We start from the raw sequence: 19,430 nt of genomic DNA, 5'->3' as shown, positions 1-19,430 counted from the left end.
ACAAGAAACCTCGGAAAAGGACAAACGAACAGATGATGACCAGGAACCGGACGAGGGACGTGATATGGATTGCAACATGGAATGTATGGGGTGTGCATAAGAAAGAAAGATTGTACAGGTGCTTGAGGGAGCAGAAGTGGACATATGTGGTTTAACTGAGACTAAAGGGAGAGGTGAAACTGTGAGAAAGTGGGAGTATGGATGGGGTATATGCGGAGAAATAGGTGAGAATGAAGGGGCAAAAGAGGGTGTATGTATTGATGTGTGTAAGAGATGGAAGGAGAATATAAGAGTATGGATCAGTTGGTTCAAGGATTGTGTGGGTAAGACTGAAAGTAGGATTTAAAAAGTGGGCTATTTTGTGAGTGTACGAGCCAATGCAAGATTGTGCTAGTAGAGTGAAAGAAGTTCTGGTCCCAGATTCACAAATGGCTGCTGGGCGACAGCGCTGCACGATGTCATATGGAAGACAAAGATCACCCTTCAAGGGCGATTCACAAACGCTGTATTTGGCTCCCTTAGAAGTCTCTTCCGTAGCGAGCAGGGATTTTTCTGGGGAAAATTGAACTGACCAATCAGCAGCCACCGATCTATCACGTGACTGAATTTAAACAGATCACACCCTCCCCCTTGCTCCTCCCTTCCCCCTCCTCCTCTCTCTCCTTCTCCCCATAAAACAAGTACGTCTATCTATCTATCTATCTATAGCCCGACACCCTAATCCCGCAATGGGTGGCCGCAGACAAAACGCCTCCAAGTCGCTGTCACCCACCATTTGACTACCCTCCCCCCAAATCACCCCCCCTCCCTCATATACCTCTCTACTTCATCCCTCCACCTCATCCTCGGTCTACCCCTCCCTCTCCCTCCCCCCATCTCACCTACATACACCCTCTTAGTCAGTCTTTCATTCTCCATTCTCTTCACATGTCCAAACCACCTCAGTGTAATTCTCCTAATCTTCTCAACCACATCCACATCCACCCCACAACGTTCCTTCACTTCTTCATTCGTCAACCTGTCCCTCCACGTCACTCCACGTGCTCCCCTCAGGTAACTAATTTCCACTGCTCTCAATCTTGACTTGTTCCCTTCTTGCAAGGTCCACGCCTCGATTCCATACGTCAGGGTAGGGATCACAATACTATCATGCAGTGACTTCTTAACTTCCATACTCACCTCCCTATTTCTCATCACTGTTATCAGTGTACCAACAACCTTCCTTCCCTGCTGTACCCTTTCACGCACTTCATCCCCCAAAGTTCCATCCTTACTCATCACACTACCCAAGTACTTGAATGCACTCACATTCTCCATATTCTCACCATCCAACCTCACTGCACACTCTGTGACTTCATTCCTCTCAAACACCATAACTTTACTTTTGTTTACATTAACTTTCAGATTCCTCCTCCTACACACTGTCCCAAATTCATTCACCAAACCTTGCAACTCCCATTCATCTTCACTCAACAATACTGTATCATCAGCAAACCGCAACACCGGAATTTTCCAAATCTCACCCTCATTCATTAGAGCCACCCCCACATCCACTGCCCTACCTTGCACCTCTTTTACAACCCCTTCCATGTATATATTAAACAGCCATGGAGACATCACACAACCCTGTTTCAGTCCCACGTTGAGATCAAAGAACTCACTCAGCTCACCATCCACTCGCACCGTAGCCCTATCTCCCTCGTACATACTCTTCACAGCACTCAACAATTTCCCTTCCACGCCATATATTCTTAATACCTTCCACATACCTTGCCTATCTATTCTGTCATAAGCTTTCTCCAAGTCCATGAAGGCAGCATACACTTGCTTTCCCTTCTCTAGATACTTCTCCACTAAACATCTTAGAACAAATATCTGATCTACGCACCCTTTTCCCTTCCTAAATTCCCCTTGTTCTTCTCCAACTAGATCCTCTGTCATATGCCTAACCCTATCAATGAGTATTCTACCACATATTTTACCAGTCACACTAAGAAGGCAGATACCCCTATGGTTACCACATACGGTACTTCTCTCTCTCCTTTTCCTTTGTATAAAGGAACAATTATACCTGATTTCCAGTCCTCTGTAGTACGTACTGCACATAAATACACGCTTATGCATTTACACATGTAATCAGTATGGACATGAGGACAAATGTATCCCACGGCAGACTAAAGTATTTATGTACATATGTAAGTATTCATGTACATACACACATGAATACTTAAGTAATTATCTATCTACATGCGTGAATACTTGCGTAAGTACATACATACTTACGTACATGAATATTTACATAAGTAAGTACCTATGTATGTGAATACCTACGTGTGTAAGTACGTACTTATGTACATGAATACTTCCTGAGATGGCCGCCCCCATGGGAAATTCAGGGAAGGGTGTCGTAACACCCACCCCAGGAAGGACCCACAGCCCCACACCCTATCCACGAGGAGACCACAGGGGGGCGTATAGAGAAAGCGCTGGGCCAGAGCGAGAGGGGCCTAGGTGTCCCACGGACCTGCGTCCTGCTTCCCCTCAATACGGTCACCAGCAGGAGAGCAGTCCCGGCCAACTGCATCTCAGCAGGGCCAGCCCTCGCCAGGATCAGGGTGGGACTTGTCTCTGCACCGTCCCAAGCAGCACCGCGGTGACGGCCACTGTATGCACCAGGGAAGGGATGGCTACTGTACACCCTGCGGCTATTACCCCCTGCAGCCCCGCGGTGACGGCCACTGTACACACGTCGGCAGAAGCCACCCTTGGGATCAGCCCCACGGTGATGGCCATTGTACACACCGGGCAGGACATGACAGCCACTGTATGCACGTCGGCTGGGAAACCAGGCAGAGACAAAACCGCAGTGAGGGCCACTGTACGCACCAGGGAAGGGACGGCCACTGTGCGCCCTACGTCTGCCTCCTTCTTAGGGAACACCCCTGCAGTGATGGCCACTGTACACACTTTGGCTGTTGTCTCTAAGGCTCAGGGAACCACGGTGACAGCCACTGTATGCATCAGGGAAGGGACAGCCACTGTATGCCCTTTATCCACAGCCCCTGAGACTGTCTCTTCGGAGGAAGTCCCTGGCACGGCCCACCACCCATCCGGAGGCCGAGTGGGACGTCTCTCTCTCTCTCTCCTCACAGGTGCAGTCCCCCAGAGAAGTTGCAGATCAAGGAGTGGTGGTGGGGACCTATCCCGAGCCCAGGGATCCACACCCTACAGGCCGCCCCTGGACAATGCCCGCAGCTGACGGATGCCACAAGGAAGAGACGCCGCAGGCAGCTCCTGACAGCGGTCCAACCCTGTGGAGACCACAGCCCTCAGACACCCAGGGGCACCCCCAGGACCCCAGGGCGGGGCCTCCTGAGCCCCACCCGCAGACAACCCTCCGCCAGAAGCAGGCGAAGGCAGGCATGCCTGTTGGCCCTCTTTGGTCCCAGTCCAGAGGGCCACCTCCCAGGTCGAGGCCCCACCAGGAAAGGGCCTCCCTGCAAACTGACCAACAGCCCCATCCAGATGACATCACCCCTGGCAATAGTTCCTTGTCCCTTACGGGAGGGCACTCCTGATGAGCTACCTCCCACCCCCAGGTGCCGCCTGTAATCAGCCCAGTCCAACAGCAGCCCGGGCCAAGCCTGACAGTGTCCCTGTTAACCTGTACATGAGGTGCTGAGTTCATTACCGGGCTCAGCACCAAAATTGCCGCCAAGCACCTACATGCACCAACAAGTAGCTAAACCATCCCTTTATACGCTGGAAGTAAAAAAGTGCTGAGAAACAACCTACAAAGGGGTCAAAATCCTGGTTAAGTAGACATGTGTGTTGCGCTGTCGTGCCACACAGCAAAAAAAAAATCCGGTTCCACACTAGTGCTCAAGGCAGGCGACTAGGTCCAGAATTCCACCAGCTGTATGGTCGCTTTTCCTATGAGTTCAGCCTGTCCTATGTTCCTTATGTTGACTCCCCGTGGTGTTGAAGTGAATGTGAGAGCATTACCGAGCTGTATCCCAGCCCTTTTCCTTACCCCCCTTGAAGCTGGGCAATCACACAGTCGGGTTGCACTGCAGCTAGCCAATAAACTGATGCCTGACACTACTCCCACCAGCAGCTGTGGAGAGGAGAGAAGGAACAGTATTGTTCCCTCACCTGCCTTGTGGGTGCTTTCTCATTATTATTAGAATATATTTTAACTATTATTACTAGTTACTGGTACAGTACTCGTAACTGTTTTTTTGTTATTTAATTCAGGTTTTGGGTTCTGTAATGCTAGGTGTTTAAGGCTCGACTTCCCGGTCCTCAGACACCTAACACGTAGCAGGGTTCTCTTTCGAGACCGGGGCTTAGGACAAATAAGAGAGAGGTTGGGCACAAAAACTCTAGGCAATAACCTTATTCGTGTATTACTCAGTCAGACAAGGGACAACAGCAGATGTTACAAACACAATATTTGGTAGATCATAAACACTTATATCTAGATAATTAGTATCTCACAGGATACTATGGGAGAAATGCACTGAAATAATACTCGAGGCAGAGTATGCAGAGTTAGTACAGTCCAAGGTCTCTGGGCGCGTGGAGTTAGAGATGAGGCTCACTAGGGGCGGGTGTAAGGCACTGGGGTCTAATTGTGATTATGGTAGTATGAGGTGGAGTTTACCGGTAGCGTGTTCACTTTATTAATTTCTGGCGGCAAGGGACTTTTGGTTAATTATTTATACAACCTCCACGGCTTGGGTGTTTCTCTTACTGTGATATGTTGGGTATTGTGCATTGGTCTTATTCACTATAACTTTGATTCTATATGGACTATTCACTCTTCCGCCTTGTCACTGTTAGACCATCATCATCAATCACTTAAAACACTTGGTCTGGTACTATGAATGCACTTTAGCGCCTCGTCACTGTGACACTAAACTAGGGGCACAGTCACTGTCTCATGGGTCACTGGGCGGCGGGGAGACAAGCCAGCTCTACTTCTGCCGGAGCAGGGGCACCGCCAGGGGAGGCCATGTCGAGAGGGCACGGGATCACGCACAGAGGTGTCTTCTCTCATCCGGGGCTGCAGGTGGCGAAGGGGCCCATACTTTCCGGGCTGGGGACAGGAGCGTGGCCCTAAAGACTGGGGCCGAACAATTGCCTGAACCTCTCGTTCAGGTTCCTGCCAGAGGCAGAGGTCCTCCGTCGTCAAGGCGTAGGGAGATCCCGCCCGGGCGTTCTCGGGAGGGCCTGGGGTTCCTGAGGGCTGCGGCCCCCAGAAATAGGTGGTGCCGACAGGGAGGGGCTGTGGCACCAGTCTGTGTCAGGGTCTGTTAGGAGGGTCTTCTCCAGGGCCAGTCGTAGGAAGCAGAGGCCGGGGGAAGCTATAGGGCCTCTCCAGTACTCCTCTACGTCCTCTGCATCAGGGGCCATGGAACTCATCACATGCTGGGGCAGCGAGGCTGCTCTCTGCTGCTTCCGGCCGTGGGGCCCGGTTACTGGCCGTCACTTCCCAGGGGCGCGACCACAAGGCGCCGAGGCCTGGCTACTGGCCGGGGCCTGAGAGGGTGAATAACTGCCAGCAAACCCAGGGACACCTTTGGAGTGGCTACCGGCCGTCTGACGAAGGCAGGAGTGGCTACAGGCCAACTCCTTCAGCAGGAATGAGGAGCGGCTACAGGCCAACTCAGGGGCAACACCTTCAGAGCGGCTACCGACCGTCTGACAAAGGCGGGAGTGGCTACAGGCCGACTCCTGCAGGAGGGGTGTGGAGCGGCTACAGGCCAACTCAGGGACAACGCCTTCGGAGCGGCTACTGGCCGTCTGACGAAGGTGGGAACGGTTACAGGCTGACTCCTTCAGCAGGAATGAGGAGCAGCTACAGGCCAACACCTTCGGAGCGGCTACCGGCCGTCTGATGAGTGCGGGAGCAGCTACAGGCCGACTCCTGCAGGAGGGGTGTGGAAAGGCTACAGGCCAACTCAGGGGCAACGCCTTGGGAGCGGCTACCGGCCGTCTGACAAAGGTGGGGGCGGCTACAGGCCAACTCCTTCAGTAGGGGGTGTGGAGCGATTACCGGCCATCTCCAGAAGGACGACTTCTGACGAAGGCAGGATCGGCTGCCGGCCATCTCCTGGTTGTCCTCAGGTCAGCTACTGGCCAATTCCTTAGCAAGGGATGAGCGGCTACCAGCCATCTCAAGAGGGAAGACACCTTCAGAGAGGCTACCGGCCATCTCCTGAAAAAGGCGGGAGTGGCTACAGGCCGACTCCTTAGGGGGCGCTGGCAGGAGCTGGACAGACAGCTCCACCCCGAGAAAGGTTGGTGGGAGCTCGCCCGGAAGGTAGTGCAGGGTTCCCGCTATGGCGACGGCGGGAGGGCTCCGAGTCAGAGGGGCGTACGGCCCGGGCTGACTTGAGCCGTTGTCGCACCGAGTCTTGGTGTGCTGCTGCTGCTCCTCCGTGGGGCCCTTATGGGGGTCTCAGGGAATTTGCGGGGGCACTATGCTGAATTCCTGGTGGAGGTGGTTGGATATTCCAAGGGACACTATACTGTATTTCAGGTTCTTTTTATTATCATCCAGGCTACAGGGGTTTTCTAATAATGTCCTCATACACTGAATGCTGTCTTACTTTTTTATTATTATCAGCAATATAATAATTTATTATGTTGTTCTTGTTGTTTGTGATGTGGCTCGTGTTCATTGGTGGTTAAAAACTCCGAGAAAAACACACACAAAGTTTCCGACCTTTAAACTGCTATTATTGTGAAAATAATAATACTTGTGTCATAGAACTTTGATTTTATTCCACAGTATGACACTCCTGGGACATTATGCTAATATATTATTGGCCTCTTATGATGTATTTCTGTAGTTAATAGTAGGATCAAAATATTTTCTCAGCCAATCGGTCAGGCAATGGGGGACAAAATTATCCTTCTTCACACGATATCATCATGATTAATGGCAGACAGCGCAAAATAGAGGTTATCGCAATAAAGGAAATACCATAAGCTACATTTAAAAAAAACACACACATCAAAATAACACAAGCAGTTACCGAGATATCAAAGTTTTAAAGTTGCCAGACTTTAAATGCATTTTCTTGCATTTTGTAGTTTTGGCTCTTAGCCCGGTAATGAACTCTGTAATGCACTGTTGTATATCGTAAAGGATTGTAATTAAGGCAATATGTGTGTAAAGTTGGTCTGCCGAGTTTTTATGCCCTGTTCCTCTTGTAGTGTATTCTAGTTCTGGTCTCGAAAGAAAACCCCGCTCAGTAGTTATTGTTCTTAGGACGAGAAGTCGACCTAAAAACATCTAGCATAACACTGGTGGCCAGCGGTGGTTCTTGACCCAATCAGAATACAGAGAGAAGCAAAACAGGGAAATTTAGAACAATGGCGGCCAAACCTCACATTCAACTGCCAAAATTCGATCCTGAGCAATATGACATTAATGTGCACCTGCCCATGGTTAAGCCACTACTGGACACAGGCAGTATCAAGTATTGCTCGCAAGATTGTCCCAGAGTTAAAATGGGAGCAGTTTACATGAATTGTGATGCAGGCAGTCACGCCATCACTGGGAGGAGTTGTAGCACTGTCACAGCTCGATGCCCTCACCTACAACAGAAACCTGGATGACACACTCATCCGGGCCAGGCAACTCATCACCACCGCCTACCCGGCAACCGACGCAGCTACCTGGGAGCAACACATATTTAACCTACTGTTCAGGATCCTCCCCAGCACCATAAGGGAGCACTTCACTATATAGGACCCTTCAGGAGACCTCGACAGGGACGTACAGCTCGTGCAGTGTCTCCTGGCCACCCGCTCCACCCCCAACATATCGGCGCAGTAAGCAAGTTCCCCACCCAGAGGACAGCACAACACCAGAAGCAACAAACGCCCTTCACCCACCCAAGCCCATTACCAACACCTTCCGTACCAAGGCCTCACCCTATCAAGAGATGCCCCAATCCCAAGGAGATCCCAAACCTAACATCCATTAACCCTTGGGAATTCACCGCCTGCAGCTGCAGCTGCCTCCTCCACGACATCCTTCAACAGTTGAAGGCTGCCCGGCACAGGACGACCACTCAGGGGTGCCACAAGGTCTCATCACTAAACGACGAAGGCGCCGAGGACAACTATTCACCCATTGACTAAGCCGACCCTGGGGAAATGGTGCCAGAGGAGCAAGACGCCCCACAACAGCTTGATTTTTAGGACTGCCCCGGCACCTCCCCACGGTGGTGGGGGCCATCTCACAGAAATACCACCCCCCAGTCTACGACAAGATGAGACTGAATAGGGTAAAAGCGAGGCTGCTGGTCGACACAAGGGCGGCCAGGTCTTTCCTCTACACACATTTCTACTCCCGCCACACCTCCTTTGGCCCGCTTTTCCCCACCTCAGTTCACCTTGTAGACGCAGGAGATGGCCCCCTGCCAATATGTGGGGAGACCCGGGTCCTATGAGCCAACACCCACCAGCAAGTTTCCACCAAATGCAAATTCATTGTCTTCGACTCAACTTCCCGTGCCTATGATGGCTACCTGGGACTGGACCTTCTACAGAAACTACACACAAACATCGACTGCCACAAACGGTGCCTCCAGTTTAAAAAACCTCCAGAACCCCCTGCTCAACCACTCTGCATGTGCACCCCCCCCTCACCCTGCCCCCCCACCACGCCCTCCAACTTACCCACCACCCCCCCTGCCCACCCCACTCCTCCCCACCCCACCTTCCCTGCAACCATCGCTTCCACCCTGACCATCGCCCCCCAGCACGAGGCCTGTCTACACCTGAACAGGCCCAGCAGAACCTCCATCCTGTTCTCCCCCAGCCTACCACCAGGGGCTTTCTCCTCCTGCCTACTGTCACCCACCTTCCTCCCCTCCCATCTCAGAGCATTACACATCACAAATATCTCCACCACACCCCTCACCCTCCCCAAAGGATTAGTAGTGGGAGAAATGGAGGAAGCTGAGCCTAGTGAAAACCCCCCCACTTCCCATGCCACCCTGCCCTCTCTACCTGAACACCTCTCCCCTCACCAAGCTAACAACCTCTGACAACTCCTCCTGGCCTTCCAAGACCTATTTTCATCAGGACCAGCAAACATCGGCCACACCACATACCTGAACCATGAAATCCACACAACCAGACTGCCTATTCACCAACCTTCATGGCAAAAGAACCCCAAACAAGGGGCTGAGGAAGACCGGCAGGTCCAGGACATGCTCAATGCTGGCGTTATCTCCCCCTCCACCAGCCCGTGGTCCTCCCCCGTCATCTCGTCAAAAAAAAAAGACGGCATCTGTGTGGATTATAGGAGACTTAATGACGTGACCACAAAGGACGCCACTCCCCTACCCAGGATAGATGACTCTCTTGATTCCCTATACAGGTTGTCATGGTTCTCCATCTTAGATCTGCAGTCAGGATATTGGCAAATCCCCGTCCACCCCAAGGATAGAGGAAAAAAAGCATTCCCCACCAGTAATGGTAAACATTACAAATATAATGTCCTCCCACTCGGACTCTGCAACACCCCCACCATGTTCTCCCGACTGATGGAGTCAGTCCTCAGCGGCCTCACCTGGGAAATCTGCCTGGCATACCTGGATGATGTGATTGTTTTCAGCCGGACATGGGCCGACCACCTCCAGCGCCTCAAGCAAGTCTTCCCGCGCATCCGCCAGGTGGGACCCAAACTTAAACCATCTAAATGCGTCCTGGCTGAACGGTCCATCTCCTTCCTGGGCCAAATCATCTCAGCAGAAGGCATCTCTCCTGACCCCGACAAACTGCGGGCCATCGCAGACCTCCCCCTACCAACAGATGTACACTACGTGCACGCCTTTCTTGGGCTCACCTCCTACTACTGGCGCTTCAACAAGGGCTTCACCAACATCGCAAAACCTCTCCCTGACCTAACTAAGAAAGGCAAACCATTCATCTGGAATAACGCCCGAATCACTGCCTTCCACACACTCAAATCAAAACTCATCACAGCCCCGGTCGTTGCCTTCCCCAACTACACCCTGCCCTTTTGCCTGTACACTGATGTGTCTCTAGTGGCAATCAGCCCGTCCTGGCCCAGGTCCAAGAGGGGAGAGAACACAATCACCTGTACCATCTGCACCCTCAACCAAGCCGAGAAAAATTATGCTGCCACCAAGCGTGAATGCCTGGGCATTATATGGGCTTTGGAGCATTTCTGAGCTTACCTCTCCGGCACTCATGTCACGATCATCACTGATCACCAATCCCTCCAGTGGCTACAACAATCCAACCCCAACAACGCACAACTAATCTGGTGGAGGGAGACCCTAGAGGAGTTTGATTTTGAATTCACCTAAAGACCAGGGAAACTACACACCAATGCCGATGCCTTGTCCCACCTACCAATCAATTCCATCAACGTCACCTCCGACCTTATACAACAATGGCAAGATAGGGAGCACCCACCCTGCATACCACCCCAGGTGTTCTCCAAGCTCCACAGGCATGGCAACCACCTGTTTACCCAGGCTGGGCACATAGTCCTCGACCCCGACACTGCCCTCGACACCATGACCCACCTACACTCCAACAACAGTATCCATCTCAGCACAAAAAAACTCTTGCAGGTGTTCAACGACATCTACTGGACACCCAGCCCCTCCAACTTTGGCAAGCAAATCATCCAAGCCTGCCGAGCCTGCTCACTAGGTAAGGACATCACCCACACACCTGGGCTGTCAGGAAAAATCACTGCCCAAAACCATGGCAACTATTGTCTGTGGATATAGTCAGGCCCCTACTACCCGAAGCCAGATACAAATGCATCATAGCGTTTGTGGATGTCTACTCAAAATTCTTCATCGCTTGCCCAGCCAAGGAGCACCACACCATGACCGTGGCTGAAGCACTTGTCTGCCATGTCTTCCCGTACTTTGGGATTCCCCAAGCCCTTCATTCAGACAATGCCCCAGAGTTTACCACCAAAATTTGGAAAGAACTAGCCACCTTGTTCGGTTACCAGATCTTTCACTCCTCCCCCTACTGGCCCCAAGGGAAATGAGCGCGTGAAAGAAGCTATCGCACCCTCCTCAACCAGGTACAGGGTCGAATACAGGAAACAGACAACGAGGTTTGGCCGGCACATGTTAAAATAATACAGTGGAGCGTGAACACCTGCCCGAGAGGCGACAGGATCACCCCCCACGAACGGGTGTTTGGAGAAACCCCCCTTCTCCTACCCCTCTGACACCACCTCCAACCACCCTCCCCACCCCCCACATCCAACCCCCTTCATCACCTCAAAAGGCAATTGCACCACCTGCAAAAACATTACGATCTACAGCTGGATTTAACAACATCCAATCCATACAAAACAGGAGACTCAGTAGTGGTAGCATGCCTACTGGTCCCAAGCAACATCTTGCCACGGTCTGAGGGACCCTACACTGTCGTCAACATCCCCAACCCCTATCAAGTCACTATTTAACACTATGGCACCACAGGCACGTACCAAAACCGCCACTTGCAGCTATATTACGCCCCACAAGGTAATGCTCACCCAGGCTGCACACGCTCCACCCCCCACCATGCCACCCCGCCATCCTGGAGCACTCCTCTGACTCATACAATTACTACTTCATACCCTCCTCCCCCTCCTCACCTTCACCCAACCCCCCCATCCACCAACATCTCCCCCACCTCACCTTTCCCCTGCTCCACACCACCCCCATGGGCCCCCAACACTTCACCGGTGACCTCATCTGACACCTCACCTCCCGCCGCCACGCCACCATCACCCGACACGCAGGATGATCCCACAAGATGCCCCCATCCTCCCCCCCCGACACCCCACCACGACACCAACACCACACAATGCCACCACCACCCCTACGCCCACCAGAATTACCCCCACACACACACACTCACTGCCCGCTGCCCACGCCAAACCTTACCCCAGCTTACCACCCACCACCACCACCACCACCACCACTTCTCACACTCCACCACCTAGATAATCAAACCACCAACCACTTCTGGCCTATACATCACATGCAACCACCACATCACCACCTGCCACCACCCCTATGCCCACACGTTCCCCCCACATGCACACCCCACACACCACCCCACACCCACAACCACCCCACGTACTCCCCACCAAGGCACTCAACCACCCACCCACGAACAACAAATGCACCACGTGGCCCCACCACCTCACTACCAATGCCTGTCCTCACCACCACCATGACAAGATCTGGCCGATTCTCCTGCCCACCAGCCAGGTATACAGTCACGCCCTCACCCACACCCCCAACATCACCACAACCACCCCCACCAAGCCCCACCACACCCAATACAGCCCCCATCACACTGAGAATGCATCAGGCACTGTGGAAGTTTCCACCCACCCATTTCCCCAGGGAATGGAGCTCCCATAAAACACAGGCCGCCTCACCTGTCACCAGCATTCAGCCGGGAGAGCTCAACCACTCACCACCACTGGAAATGAAGGTACGATGCACCATCTGGTCCCTCGCACAAGGACATAACCATTGAATCCGGGGGACACCTCAGCTACTCCGCCTCCTCCTACAGACACTGCACACCTCCCCCACATCACCTATGCTCCACACCAGGAGCCCAACCAGCTCACCTACCATTGGACCACTATCCTCCACCACCTCACACCAGCCCACCACCTCAGACACCTACCAATTCCAGCCAAGGGGACGTGACTTTCTCCCAATCGATGATGGTGAGATGCCCGCCCCCACGGGAAACCCAGGGAAGGGTGTCGCAACACTCACCCCAGGAAGGACCCACAGTCCCACACCCACCCCAGGAGGAGACCACTGGGGGGCATGTAGAGAGAGCGTCGGGCTCAAGTGAAAGGGACCTAGGTGTCCCACAGCCCTGCACCCCTCTTCCCCTCAACACGGCCACCAGCAGGAGAGCAGTCCCGGCCAACTACATCTCAGCCAGGCCAGCCCTCGCCACAATCGAGGTGGGATTTGACTCTGCACAGTCCCAAGCAGCACCACAGTGACGACCACTGTACGCACCAGGGAAGGGACGGTCACTGTGCGCCCTTCGTCTGCCTCCTTCTTAGGGAACAGCCCTGCAGTGACGGCCACTGTACACACTTCAGCTGTTGTCTCTAGGGCTCGTGAAACTGCGGTGACAGCCACTGTATGCACCAGGAAAGGGACGGCCACACTACGCCTTCCATCCACAGACTGAGATTGCCCCTTTGGAGGAAGTCCCTGGCACGGCCCACCACCCATCCGGGGGCCGAGTGGGACGTCTCTCTCTCTCTCTCTCCTCACAGGTGCAGTCCCCCAGAGGAGTTGCAGATCAAGGAATGGTGGCGGGGACCTATCCCGAGCCCAGGGATCCACACTCTACAGGCCGCCCCTGGACAATGCCCGCAGCTGACGGATGCCATGAGGAAGGGACGCTGCAGACAGCTCCTGACAGCGGTCTAACCCTGTGGTGACCACAGCCCTCAGACACCCAGGGGCACCCCCAGGACCCCAGGGCGGGGCCTCCCGAGCTCCACCCGCAGATGACCTCCGCCAGGAGCAGGCGAAGGCAGGCACGCCTGCTGGCCCTCTTTGGTCCCAGTCCACAGGGCCACCTCCCAGGTCGAGGCCCCACCAGGAAAGGGCCTCCCTGCGAGCCGACCAACAGCCCCATCCAGATGACATCACTCCTGGCAGTAGTTCGTTGCTCCCTGACGAGCTACCTCCCACCCCCGGGCGCCACCTGTAATCAGCCCAGTCCCCAGCAGCCCGGGCCAAGCCTGACAGTGTCCCTGTTAACCTGTACATGTACTCTGTATGTCACTGTTGTATATTGTAAAGGATTGTAATTAAGGCAATATATGTGTAAGGTTGGTCAGCCGAGTTTTTATGCCCTGTTCCTCTTGTAGCATATTCTAGTTCCAGTCTCGAAAGAGAACCCTGCTTAGTAGTTAGTGTTCATCGGGGGCACACTCTTTCAGCATTGCAATATACACAAGACAACTTGGGTGTCGCCGTGTGGAAAATATAAAAATCAGATTGATCACATCGCTATCAGTAGGAGGCATAGAAGTTCTCTGCTAGATGTTCATGTTAAACGGGGAGCGGATATTGGTAGTGACCATCAACTCAGCATTGCAAAAATAAGGTTTAAACTTAAAAATCAGAAGAAGGAAAAATCTGGTGTTGGTAGATACGATATTGTTAAGCTTAGAAGAGAAGGAGAAGAAAAGGAGGAATTCAGATTAGAATGCAGAAATAGGTTTTTGGTGTTGGAAACGTTGGAAGAGGGGGAGAGAAGTGTAAATGAGATGTGGGAGGATGTGAACAAAGTTTTGCATGAGACTGCTGAATGTACTATTGGAAGGAGACATAGATTCAGGAGAAAGAAATGGATATCAGAGGAAACGTGGGATATGATAAAAAAGAGAGGTGAGGCTAAATTGAGGAGTGAGATGCAATGCGTTGATGAACGAGAGATTGAATTAGCAAGAGCTGCGTACTGGAGTTTGAATTCAGAAGTAAGAAGGTTAGCTAGGAGAGATAAAAGAAGATGTGTGGATGAAAAGGTTGCAGAGACTGAAATCCTAATAAACAAAAATGATGGACAGAGTCAAAGAATAGCAATTGAATCGATTAGAGAACTGAGTGGTAATGCAGGTAAACGCAAGGAAATACCAATTAGAGACAGGGAAGGAAATTTATTGACCAAAGATGGAGATATTAAAAATAGATGGAAAGAGCATTTTGAGACAGTTCTTAATAGACCAATACCACCAGAAGAGGATATACCGTCTGCTCAGGAAGATTTAAATATAGAAACAGGAGAGTTGAGGCTTGCAGAAGTGGAGAAAGCAGTAAAACAGTTAAAGAATAATAAGGCACCAGGGGAGGATGGTTTATTTCCGGAAATGTTTAAAGTGGAGGGGGATAGATTAATATTGATCTTGACCAAGATATTCAATAAGATATGGGTGACGGGGTTACTACCATCAGTTTGGAAGAATGGTGTAATTGTTAAAGTTCCGAAGAAAGGAGACCTGAGTGAATGTGGTAATTGGAGGGGAATCTCTTTGTCACCGATAGCTTTGAAAGTTTTCAGTAGAGTGTTGTTAAATAGGTTGGAGCCGGTGGTTGAGGGTATTCTGAGGGATGAACAGGCTGGTTTTAGAAAGGGACGTGGTTGCAATGATCAGATCTTTATAGTTAGGCATTTGATGCAGCAAGTTAATGAAATGAGAGTACCGTTAAGTCTTTGTTTTGTTGATTTTGAAAAAGGCTTTTGATAGTGTTTCGAGAGAGTCTATGGGGAAGATCATGAGACATTATGGAATACCAGAGGAGTTTGTGAGGGTCATTATGAACATGCATGAGGACACATTTTGTAAAGTGATGGTTGATGGTTGTCTGAGTGATTCGTTTGAAGTCAAGTCCGGAGTAATTCAAGGTGGTGTTCTATCGCCTTTACTATTTATATTGGTCATTGATTACATTATGAAACGTGTTGGAACAGAAACCGGTGCAGGTATACTTTGGGAGAGAACAGGAAACTTTTGGATTTAGATTATGCAGATGATATAGTTTTGATTTGTGATGGGCCAGAAGAGATGCAGAGAGTGTTGGACTGTTTGGTGAGTGAAGGTCGCAAGGTGGGTTTGGTTATTAATTGTGGAAAAACTGAAATAATCAATATGAATATGGAAAATGCGCAGGAATGTGTAATTGGAGGTATGGTTGTAAAGCAAGTTGATAGGTTTAAATATTTAGGTACTTATTTAGCCAAGGATGGTTCTTTGAACTTTGAATTCGAGGAAAGGTTAAAGAAGGCTAATCAGGCAATGGGAATGCTTAAAAATATTTGGAATAATAACAATTTCTCTGTGCATACAAAAATCAAACTTTATAAGGTAATGGTTAGGAGTATCTTAATTTATGGACACGAGTCTTGGTACAGCACAGTGACTATGGAAAATAAATTCCTGGTGTTTGAAAATAAAGCACTTAGAAGAATATTAGGAGTTAAGTGGTGGGAAAGGATACCAAATAGTAGAATTAGAGAAATAACGGGAGTGCAGCCGATCGATGAATATGTTAGATTCTCACGATGGAAGTGGCTAGGACATGTGTACAGGAGACAGGGAATAGTACGAGGTACACCAGGGTGGGTGGCACCTGGTAGGAGAGGTAGAGGAAGGCCAAAAGAGACGTGGGTGAGGACAATGAGACGGGAAGCTGGAGATGAGTGTTGGGGAGATCTTGAGGAGTTAGCACAAGATAGGATGTGGTGGTGTGAGTTCATCGAGGCCCTATGCATCCCCGAGGGTGCCACAGGAAATGATTGATTGATTGATTGATTGTTCTTAGGACGAGAAGTCAACCTAAAAACACCTAGCACAACACTTACATGTGTACGTTCTTGCATACGTACGTGAATACTTATGTGTGTATGTACTTACGTACATGAATCCTTTCGTATGTACATACTTACGTATATATGTACTTACGAATGTACGTGAATTCTTATGCGTCTGTATGTACTTCCGTAAGTACGTACATACATGCATATGTAAGACTACACATAGCTAAGTACGTACTTGAATGCATTAGTATGTACATATGTATGTACGTACATGAGTACATAAGTACTTACATGGGTGCATACGTAAGCATGTACATACGTTCATATATAAATACATGCGTACGTAATTATGTATGTGGATGTGTCCGTATGTATGTATGTAAATAAGTATGTAAGTATGTACACAGGTGCATATGTAAGTACATACATAGACACATGTACAGTACATACTGTACATAAGGAAATACACTCCACGTCGCACATAACTCACCACCGTTTTGGTCAGGGGTCATGTAATCGTTATCATGTGCCTCTATTTCCTAATCATGATCCTGTAAGGGTGGTCTGAAGGTCCCTTAGCGAAAAGTAGACTCTACACCAGAAAATGGCGGCCAACACAGTTTGTGCATGCCAGTGTAAGGGCGGCGCGGCCAGCAAGGGAGGCGCCAAGAGCGTGCGACCGTTTGTGAATCCGGACCCTGGGCAACTGTGGAAGCGTGCATGGAAAATTTTGAGAGGAAAGAGAGACTGTTTTTGACTGGAGATATGAATGGAAAGGTAGGGAATGTGAAGATGGGTGGAGTAGTTGGTGAGTGAGGTGTGCCTGCAGAAGAGGATGAGAATGGCAATGCTCTAGTGGGTATTTGTGTGGGTGAGGGGATGGAGATAGCCAATACCCTCTTTAGGCACAAAATGATCCATAGGTAAGCGTGGCATGGCATGTCATGTGAAAGGCTGGAGGTGAACTGATTGAATGGAAGGCAATGACTGACTATGTGTGTGTGGATGACAGAATGACAGCGTGTGTAATGGATGCAAGAGCATAAAGACGTTAGGGGAGTGGACTTTCTGACTACCACTTGGTAGTGGTGAAAGTCAAGGTTCAAGTGCAATGGAGGAATAGAAGGAGGGTTAAGGACAAGAGGAAGCATTCCATACAAGGAGGGTAGAAAGGTTGCAAGGAGATGGAAAAAAGGCAGAATATAAGAGAGAAGTGGAGTGATTGGGTAAATATGACTTGGAGCAGATGGGGGAGGTGGAAGGTGTGTGCAAGATACCGTATTCACAGACGAAATCTGTGCAGCATAATGAGGTGGCGTGTAGGGTGAAGAGAAGGTGAAAGGGGGTGCAAGGAACAGCATGGTGGAACGAAGAGGTGAGACAAGCTGTGGCGCACAAGAAGAAAGCATTTAGTGAATGGATGGGAAGTAGAGGCATGGAGGAAGATGAAAGATGGAAGAGACAGTTATATGTAGAGAGGAAGAGAGAGGTGAAGAGATTAGTAAGAGAGAGTAAGAAGAGAGTGGTTGTGGAATTTCGAAGGAATTTGAGTGTGAAGTGGAGGGAATGTAAGAAAATATTCTAGAAGGAGTTAGTGAGACTTAGTCAGGGTGTTAAAGGAGTTAATAGGGGAATGAAAGATAAGAATGGTGGACTGATAGTGGAAAGGGGAGAAAATGTGAAAAGATAGGGAGAACATTTTAAGAAACTGTTAAACACAGAGAATGAAAGTAATGCGAGTATAAGTGGCTGGGGAATGGCTGGGAGAAGGAGGGAGGTGAGAAGAGAGGAAGGGATCAGTAGGATGGAAGTAGTGGAAGCAATGAAGAAAGTGAAAATGGAGAAAGCCCCAGGAACTGATGGAGTGTGTGGTGAAATGCTGAAGAATCAGGGAGAGATTGTAGTAGAATGGATATGGAAGATGTGCAGATTGACCTGGGGGGAAGGTAGAGTCCCGGAGGACTGGAAGTAAAGTCAAGCACAATTATTCCCCTGTACAAAGGAAAAGGGGAAAAAGAAGTGAGTGGTAATCATATTGGCATTTGTCTTCTTAGCATAATAGGAAAAACATATGGGAGGATCCTTACTGACACAGTCAGGGAAATAACAGAGGAAGTAGTTGGAGAAGAACAGGGAGGTTTTAGGAAGGGAAGAGTTTGTGTAGATCAGATATTCATCCTTAAGTCTTTAGTGAAAAACTTTCTAGAGAAGGGAAAGAATTTGTATGCAACCTTCATGGATTTGGAGAACGCATAAGACAGAGGGGATAGACAAGGAATGTGGAAAGTATTGAGAATATATGGAGTAAATGGGAAGTTGTTAAATGTTGTTAAAAGTATATATGAGGGTGCTAAGGATGCAGTGCATGTCGACAGTGAACTGGGTGAATTTCTTTATCTGAATATTGGACTGAAAGAGGGAAGAGGGATGTGTCATGGAGAGAGAGAGAGAGAGACAGAGAGAGAGAGAGAGAGAGGGAAAGAGAGAGAGAGAGAGAGATACAGACAGACAGACAGAGACAGAACTCACAGAATCTAATCTTAACTTTCTCACATAGGCTACATGAATGGAACAGAATTATATTAAGCGAAGCTAAAATGGTATACGTGCTCCCTACGTGTCAGCAAGTGGGTTGGTGGAGGGTTAGTGACCCTCCCCGTAAAACAAATAACTCAAAGTCAAATGGCCACCCCTTACGGGATTGTGGCGTCTGGCAATAGATAGATAGATAGACAGAGAGATAGCTTATTATTATTATTATTATTATTATTGTGAAGAGAGCGCTGGATGCGAGAGGGATGTCTGTTGAGCAAGGAAGAGTGGCTGTGCGTGACAGAAATAAATGGAGAGAAATTGTGAATGAATAAGTGATGACGCAGCCCTGAGGGGATATTCTCCCGCATTTGGTCTGATCAGCTAGTCAGGTCAGGTGCGGGTAAGGGGATGGGTCTGTTATGATGTGGCAGGGGTAAACCAGTTCTGCTGTCGGGCCCTGCTGTGGATGTCACTGCTTGCATTGCGCAGTTGACCCTTGTGCGGTGTGA

General features: G+C 50.0%; 1 protein-coding gene across 1 annotated transcript in view; it reads right to left on the bottom strand.

The window, feature by feature from the left end:
• LOC145394828 (netrin receptor UNC5C-like) overlaps positions 1-19,430 on the bottom strand; it is a 203,455-nt gene that overhangs the window by 38,321 nt on the left and 145,704 nt on the right. The gene's annotated exons all lie outside the window — the stretch shown is intronic.

Source organism: Coenobita brevimanus, chromosome 28 (assembly GCF_032717465.1).
Source record: "Coenobita brevimanus isolate Jiangsu-jjx chromosome 28, ASM3271746v2, whole genome shotgun sequence".
NCBI lineage: Eukaryota > Metazoa > Arthropoda > Malacostraca > Decapoda > Coenobitidae > Coenobita > Coenobita brevimanus.
The sequence above is the reverse complement of the archived record's forward strand: the minus strand, read 5'-3'. Positions and strand labels throughout refer to the sequence as shown.